The 9,084-nt window shown below is 35.9% G+C and overlaps 1 non-coding gene across 1 annotated transcript; it reads right to left on the bottom strand.

The window, feature by feature from the left end:
• Window positions 1–1,231: 1,231 nt before the first annotated feature.
• Window positions 1,232–1,336, bottom strand: LOC117284824. Its single transcript, XR_004515902.1, has one exon. It is a non-coding gene; the product is annotated as a U6 spliceosomal RNA (small nuclear RNA).
• Between the last annotated feature and the right edge of the window lie 7,748 nt (window positions 1,337–9,084).

Below are 9,084 nucleotides of genomic sequence, written 5' to 3'. Positions count from 1 at the left end.
AAAAACTATAATGGTACATAAGATTCTAATGATATAATTGACCATGTGAAATAGGAAGAAAACAGATAAAGGTATAGGGGAAATGGGAAGGATAGGACAAAGGTAATAAGGGAAAAGGAAAAAGAAAAGAAAATGAAAAAATGGAAATAAAGCATTTGTAAATAGGGAAGGGAGGTGGGGGTGAAGGGAGGGCAGGGATAAGGAGAAAAATGAGAACCAAGACCTGTCATGTAAAGGTACAAGATCACAATGATCAATGAAACTATACTGTATACCTAAAATGTACCAATAAACTCAATGAGAAAAAAAACTTATTGGAAGCCTGGTTTATTATTCATGAAGTTCCTAAAGTGCTCTTTGTCATTAAAGTATCTTATTTCATCAATTTTGAAAGATAGTTTTTCAGGGTACATCAATGTTGGTGTAAGGCTGTTTTCCTTTAGGGCTTTAAATGCATCACTCTAAGCTCTTCTTGCCTTGAGGGTTTTGTGTTGAGAAGTCTGCTGTGATTCTGATAAGCTTTCCTTTGTATGTGCTTTGTTTCTTTTCTCTAACTTCTTGTAAAATTGTGTTCTTCTGTTGGATTTCTGGAATCTTGACTATTATATGCCTATGTGTAGATTTTTTTTATCATGGCTCATTGGAGTCCTATATGCCTCACTTATCTGTATGTCAAGTTCTTATACCCTACTTGGGAAGTTTTCAATCATTACCTTTGTGAACATTTTGTTTATGTCATCTTCACTCTCTCCTGTTTCTTCATTGACTCCAGTCTTAAGTTTTTCTTTGCCTCGTCTAACAGCTCCTGGATTGATTTATCATGGTCCCTTAGTATTTTAAAGAAATGTACCTTTTCCTATTCACTAATTGTAATCCTGTCTTTTATATCTGAAATTCTATCCTTGCATTGGCTCATTCTGCAGCATAAACTTTAAATGGATTTATAATCTCTTGGAAATCTGTTTGCATCTGTTTTATGGATTTTATTTGTTTCTTATGTTGGGATTTTATGATGTTTCTCAGTTCCTCTATTTTTTAAAAATCTGTGTCTGCTCTAGATTTATTAATCATGTCTTGCTTCATGGGCAGAATCTCTGCTATTGTCTTAGAAATTATTTCTGATTTCACTTTTTCAAGGTCCTTTTTTATTGCCAGTTCAGTGTGTCCACGTGGTTGAATATCAGATTGTTCCATCTCGTTTCCCTTTGGGGTTTCCTTAGGTGATCTGGAAAAAAATATGCAAGAGTTCACAAGTTTGCATGGCATCCTTGCTCAGGGGCCATGTTAATCTTCTCTGTATCATTCCCGTGTTAGTATATGTTCTGCAGAAGTGAACAGAATCTGGGAGTTTCTTTTTGTAAATGTTTTTCTTGATAAGTGCAAAAAGTTATATTTTATTTTTTGATCCATTCCACAAGTCTGTGTGTGTGGACAGGAGATTTGAGACTATTCACATTGAGCATTACTTACTCCCGATATTGCATTGTTTTCCTTTCACTCATTCAATAATTTTTGCTTTTTGTTTTTGCTTAGTTACTCATCCAAAAAGGTGTATTCATTCTTTTTTGTCTTATTAGCATTATTGGCTTCATTGTCACTTTATAAGATATCCTTGAGTATTTTTGTAATGCTGGCTTGTTGGTCATTAATTTCTTGAGGTTCTCTTTGCATTGCAAAGATCTCATATCTCTATCAATTTTAAAGGATTTTTTTGCATAATACAGATATTGGGATTGAAAGTTTTATATTTTATGGCCTGAAATACTTCACCATAAGCTCTGTTCTATATGCATATGTCTCCTTTTTGAAATGGGAATAATTGCTGTGTATCATTGTATATTGGAAATATGTAACTTAATTTGTGAGTATTATAGGACTTCATAAGAGTTTGTTTTGAATCTCAGAGAATATGTTTTAAAATTAATTGTATTGGTTCACTTTTGACATGCATAATAATCACATTCATTACAGAAAATTTTCACCTGTATATAATATATGTTGATTCTTCTTTTTTCTCCATTCCTCTTTGGTACATTCAACCCTTCTTTCCCTACTTCTTTACAGAAGCTTTGTTTCTATTTTTTCCATCAGTTCTCTTTTTTCCTTTTCCCTTCCTTTCCCCCTTGTTTCCCTTCATATTTTCACATTTGGATCCTAATTCCCAATATCTATCACCTGTTTGGGTTCTTATTTACCCTTTTGGTTTCTCACAGACCTAAAAAACTCCACCAAAAGACTTCTAGACTTAAGAGACAGATTCAGTAGAGTAGCTGGATACAAGGTAAACACTCAAAAATCAATAGCCTCCTTGTACACAAATAACAGACTTATTGATAGAGAATTAGGAAAATAATCCCTTTCACAATAGTATCCAAAACAATGAAATATCTAGGAGTCAGTCTAACAAAGGAAGCAAAAGACCTCTACATTGAGTACTACAACATTCTGATAAAAGAGATCAAAGAGGATGTAAGAAAATGGAAAGATAGCCTTTGTTCCTGGTTAGGAAGAACCAAAATAGTGAAAATGCCATACTTCCAACACTGCTATACAGATTTAATTCAATCCTGATACAAATTCCAAAATTGTATTTCACAGAACTAGAGAAAACAATCAAAAAATTAATTTGGAACCAGAAGAGACCTAGAATAGCAAAAGCTATTCTAAGCAACAGAGGCATGACAGGGTTATCACACTCCCAAACTTGAAACTATAATACAAAGCCACTGTGTTAAAAACAGCATGGTACTGGCAAAGAAACAGACCTGAGGATCAGTGGGATAAATTAGAAGATGCAGAAAGAACACCAGACATACTCAGCTACCTCATCTTTGACAAAGGAGCTAACCATCCTCACTGGAGGAAAGATAGCCTCTAATAAATGGTGTTGGAAAAACTGGATTTCAACTTGCCAAAGGGGATAACTTCAATTCCTTTGCATTTACCTAAGAATGTTCTATGAGCTAGTATGTGGTCTATTTCAGAGAATGACCCTTGTGAAGTTGAAAAGAATGTATATTCTGATTTTTTGGGTTGGAACATTCCATAGACATCTACTAAGTCCATTTGTTCTAAGACGTCAATCATTTCTATTTACTTACTTATTTATTTATTTATTGGTACTGGGGATCGAACTCAGGTCCTTGCTTATGCAAGGCAGGTGGTGGAACCACTGAGCTAAATCCCAGGCGATAAAGATTACAGAAGGCCACTGTTTTATGTAGGGATTTTTTTGTTGTTTTGTTTTGGGTTACCAGGGATCAAACTCTGGCCCTTTTGCTTGCAAGAAAGGCAGAAGAACCACTGAGCTAAATCCCCAGCAAATGAACATGAACAACCTGGGCCTGAAGGTACTTTTTGTTTTGGTACGACTTATCGAACTTGGGTCCTTGTGCTTGTGAGGCAGGTGGCAGAACCACTGAGCTAAATCCCAGTCCCTCATTTCTGTTATTTTGTTGTTGAATTTTGTCTAGATGATCTGTCTATTTGTGTAAGTGAGCTGTTGAGGTCCCACACTACAATTGTATTCATTCTTATTTCATTTTTCATAACCATTAATATTTGTTTTGTACAGTTGGGGGCATTAGAATTTGGTGCATATACATTTATGATTGTCATTTCTTTCTCTCCTATTGTTCCCTTTATAAGGATGCAATATCTCTTCTTTGTATCTCTTAATTAGTTTTTATTTGAAATCTGCTGTATCTGGAAATAAGATAGCTACCCCCACTTTATTCTGCACTCCTGCTGCATGGAGAACTGCTTTCCATCCTTTTACTCTCATCCTCTGAATTCCTTTTTGGATTAAGTGATTTTCTTGTATACAGCATATTGTTGGATTTTGCTTCATAATCCATTCTGCCAGTATATTTTACTAGACTGGTGAATTGAGGCCATTAACATTTAGAGTTATAACTGATATGTATAGAGTTATCATTCTCATGTTATTGTCATGTTGTTTCTCTTTTATTTTGTATTTTCTCCTTTCTTCCTTTAATTCCATGCCTTACATGATGGATTTTCTATGTTTGGGCCTCGTGGAGTTGTGACATTCATTATTTTTTCTAGGATCTTGTTTAGAATTGTTTGGAGTGCTGGTTTGGTATTCATTAAGATTCTCACATGTTCTTTGTCATGGAAGTATCTTATTTCCCCACCAATTTTGAAAGATAGTTTTACAGGATACATCAATCTAGGTTTCAGCTTGTTTTCTTTAAGAACTTGAAATACCTCACTCCAGGCTCTCCTTGATTTAAGGGTTTGTGTTTTAAGTCTGCTGTGATTCTGATGGGCTTTCCTTTGCATGTGATTTTTTTCTTTTCTCTAATTGTTTGTAGTATTTTGTTCTTCTGTTGAGTTTGTGGTATCTTGATTATTATATGTCTGTCTAGGTGTAGATTTTTCTTTGATCATAGCTAGCTGGAGTCCTATATGCCTCACTTATCTGTATGTCAAATTCTTCCCCTCTGGGAGGTTTTCTGTCATTAATTCTGTGAACAGTTTTTTTTTTTAAATGTCACTTGAACATTCTCCTGCTACTTAATGGATTCCTATCAGTCTTATATTTTTCTTCTTTGCATCATCTAAGAGTTGTTTGATCAATTTCTCATGATCCCTTACTATTTTTTTTTTTGTGGTACTAGTGATTGAACTCGGGTCCTTGTGCTTGTGAGGCAAGCTCTGAACCACTGAGCTAAATCCCCATCCCTTACTGTTTTTAAGAGATCTCTCTTCTCATGGTCACTGACTGCAATTCTATCTTATCTGTTTGAAATTCTGTCTTTACATTTGTCCATTCTGCTGCAAATGCTTTCTGTAGAGTTTTTAATCTCCTGGAAATCTGTTTGAATCTTCTTCATGGATTCCATTTCTTTCCTATGTTAGGCACTCAATGTTTCCATTTCTATCCTATGCTAGGCATTCATAGATCCCATCATGGTCCTGAGCGCATTGTTGGGATCATGTACCTTTACATGGCAAGTCTTGATTCTCATTTTTTTCCCCCTTACCTCTGCCCTCCCTTCACCCCCTTATCACACCTTCCCTACACCTTTAGCTCCTTTCCTCCCATTTCTAAATGTCAGTAATCTTATTAGAATCTTATGCATTGTTGCAGAATATTCACACCAGGGAAACTATTTGGTATTTACACATGTGGGACTTATTTATTTCACTTAGGAGTATATCTTCAATATGTATCCATTTTCCTATGAATGAATCTATTCTCTCGCTCTTTATGGCTGAGTAATATTCCATTTTATAGAAAAACCACAACTTCTTTATCCAGTTTCCAACGGATGGGCAAATAGGTTGTTTCCAAGATTTAGCTATTAGCGCATCTATTTTTAATCAGCTTCTGTTCTTGAGTCTCTAATAATTTCTTTCATTCTTCTCACCATCTCTGTGGTTATTTGGGAAATTATTTTTGTTTTGAATTTTTCTAGAGCCTCATTGATTTGTTTTGTTACTTCCTGTGCTATTGCATCAAGGTGTCTTGATAGTTGACTGTCAAACTTTTCCACTTAATTTCCCCCAGAGTTTACTTTTGGTGTGTTGGAAGTCTGTATTTGTGCCTTGTTTAAATATGTTCTCATTTCTATTTTTGTCATTGGTCCTGTCCTTGGTTTAATTCCTGGGTTAATACTTTGATTTTCCAGATATAGCTGGTCTTTAGGTTTTGAGTCTCTGAGGCAATCTCATTTTCATTATACCAGGGAGAACATCTGATTAGATCAATCACAACACCTTAGACCAATGATACAATCAGCAACAAAATAGCATCAAGCACAACTTAGAAAATGACAATTTGTGGTAGTTATTAATCTATCACCTTTAACTGTGTGAATTAAATAAAAATCAAGGACCTGCCTAAAATATATTTATAGTGAATAAACTCTTCAATATAGCAACTTTACCTTTCAGGATGGGGATTTAGAAGGATTTGGAGAGGGAGGGATAGATATAGCATAGGGAAAAGTTAGAAGTGAGGTCAAAAGGCACAGGAAGATCTCACAAACTCTTGGAAGCTGTTGAAGAGGAGGAGAGATGACAGAACAAAATATAACCAAGAATAGAACAAACTAACAGCAACAGGGAGGCTAGAGACTAATCACTTTCTTTTGAAACTAGTGGCAATTGAGAGAAGGAAAATGAGAAGAAAGGGAAAAAGAAAGAAAATAAATTTGAATCAGGATAGGAATAGGAAAAAAAAGAGAGAAAAATGAAGATCAAGTTGTGTGCATGTGTGTGTGTATGTCTGTGTGTGTGAGAGAGAGACAGATGAAGATAAGAAAAATAAATAAAAAGGAACAAAACTTGAGAAAACAAGATAAAAAAATTTTAAATGATTAAAGATGAGAAAAATATTACTTTGAAAATTAAAAAATACAAATAGAAATAGAGGGCCTCCTTCAGGGTATGCCTCTGTGACAAAAGAGAGACAGTGTGGGCAGGAGTGTGCAGGTCTAATTTAATTAGTCTCAGAAAGCCAGCAGCTGTCCCCTGAGGTTCAGGCTGATTTCTGGCTGTAAGGCCCAAGTTGAGATCTCTAACCTCCTGCTTGGTTGAACTCTGCAAGGTTCTACTTCAAGTTCCAGCTGTCTTTCTACTGAAATTAGACCAGGTTCTGAAGTGAGGTGCTGGTCCCTCCAACTTACTAACCATGGTGGTGTGTTGTGCCTTTATTGCAGAGATTTTCTTCACTTTTCCAGTGGGCTTCAAATTTCAATTAGGAGCCTCAGAGAGGCCCTCTTTCTCTTGCTGGGGTGGAGGCACAGACTCCAGTGTATTGGGCTCCTCTGCTGTGCTGGGCCAAAGAGGTGGGCCTACCAGAGGGTCTCATGCTGCTTCTGTGCTCTACTGTTGCTCTGTGCTGAAGAGGCAGGCCCACCAGTGGGTCAAAAGCTGCTGCTGGGATCCTCTGCTGTGCTGGGCCAAAGGGGAAAGCCTACCAGAGAGTCTTCTGTTGCTCTCCACTGAAGACTATTGGTAATTTTTGGGTAGAAAGTACAGTTACATTCATCATTTGGATCTTGTATCATTACATGATGTATCTCAATTCTTATTCTTCCCCATACCCCTGCCCTCCCTTCACCCCCTCCACCCTTCCCTATTTACAAAGACTTTGTTTCCAATTTTTTCTTTTCTCATATTTTTTCTTTTCCCTTATTTCCTTTCCCCTACCCTTCCCACTTACTCTATTCTTTAACCCTTTTCTTCCTATTTCACATTATCAATTATTCAGTTTGAACCTTATTTACACTTTTAGTTTTTCACACCAGAGAAACTACTCAGTATTTACAAATGTGTGTCTTATTTATTTCACGTAAGAGTATAGCCTCAATATACACCCATTTAGCTATAAATGTCTCTAGATTCATGTTCGTTATGGCTGAACAGTAATCTATTTTATAGAAAAAACACATCTGAGAAATTTGGCTGTTTCCAAGTTTTACAAATTATATATATAAAATCACGGTAGCATCATTCTTTTAATTCTTTTGGCTATATACGCAGCAGAGGAATAGGTTGGTCAATGGAACCTCTAATCCTAGTTGGCTTTTGTTTTTGTTTTTGTTGTTTTTTTGGTACCGGGGATTGAACTCGGGTCCTTCTGCTTGCAAGGCAGGCCACCGAACCACTGAACTAAATCCCCGGCCCTCTAATCCTAGTTTTTTGAGGTATCTCCATATTGATTTCCACAGTGGTTACACCAGTCTGCACTCCAATCAACAGTGGACAAGGCTTCCTTTATCCTTACAACCCCACCTGCATTTCTTATTTGTTGATTTCTTTCTTTTTTTTCCCCACCCCTTGGATACAGGGGATAGAACTTGGGACTTTGTGCTTTTGAGGCAGGCAGCAGAACCATTGAGCTAATTCCCCAATCTTGGTTGATTTCTTGATATGAGCTATTCTCTCTGGGGTGAGGTGCAATCTCAGTGTTGTTTTCACCTGTATCTCTCAAATGATCAATAATGTTGAACAAGTTTTCATGTTTATTTGCTACTTTTACTTCTTTTCCCAAGAAGTATCTATTCATTTCAGATGCCCATTTTTTAATTGAGTCTTTATATTTGGGGTGTCTGATATTTTGAATTCTTTATATATTCTAAATATTAGACCTCTGTCTGAGGAACAGCTGACAAAAATTTTTCCCACATTGTAGGTTGTCTCTAAGCTCTATTCATGGATTCTCCTGCAGTGTAAAAGCTTTTTAATAAGATGAGATCTCAGTTGTTTATTTTTTGTGCTATTTCCCATGCTACTAAGGATTTGTTGATAAAGTCTTTTCCTATACCAATGTCTTCAAGAGTTCGACCTAACTTACATTCCAGAAAGTTTAGCATTTCTGTTTTAATATTTAGATCTTTAATCCACTTGAATTTTTGTTTAGTGTATGTTGAAAGAAAAGGGTCTAATTTTAATCTTGGGCAAATTGAAATCAATTTTTCCAACACAATTTATTGAAGAGGCTATCTTTCCTCCAATGAGGATGGTTGGCTCTTTGTCAAAGAGGAGGAAGCTGAGTACATCTAGAGTTGTTTTTGTATCTTCCAATGTATTCCAGTGATCCTCTGGTATGTTTTATTGTTTGTTTGTTTGTTTTGGGGTTTTTTTTTGCCAGTATCATGGTGTTTTTAACACAGTGTGGCCTTGTAGCATTGTTTCAAGTTGGGAATTGTGATACCCTTGTCATGTCTATGTTACCTAGAATGCCTTTTGCTATTCTAGGTATTATCTTGCTCCAAATGAATTTTTAGTTTGTTTTCTCTGGTTCTGTGAAATGTACTCTTGGAATTTCATTGAGTATTACACTGAATCTGTATAGCAGTTTTTGAAGTATATCCATTTCCACTATGTTCGTACTTCCTATCCAGGAGCAAGAAGTGTCTTTCCATTTGCTTATATTTTCTTCAATCTTTTTTTTTCAGAGTGCTGTAGTTTTCAGTGTAGAGGTCTTTTGCTTCCTTTGTTAGATTGATTCCTAGATATTTCATTTTTTTGAATGCTCTTGTGAATTATTTCCCTAATTTCTCTCTCAGTGAGTCTGTTACTTGTGTACATGAAAGCTACTAATTTTTG

This window comes from Fukomys damarensis, unplaced genomic scaffold, assembly GCF_012274545.1.
Source record: "Fukomys damarensis isolate Sample0158 unplaced genomic scaffold, DMR_v1.0_HiC HiC_scaffold_39, whole genome shotgun sequence".
Classification (NCBI taxonomy): Eukaryota; Metazoa; Chordata; class Mammalia; order Rodentia; family Bathyergidae; genus Fukomys; species Fukomys damarensis.
The sequence above is the reverse complement of the archived record's forward strand: the minus strand, read 5'-3'. Positions and strand labels throughout refer to the sequence as shown.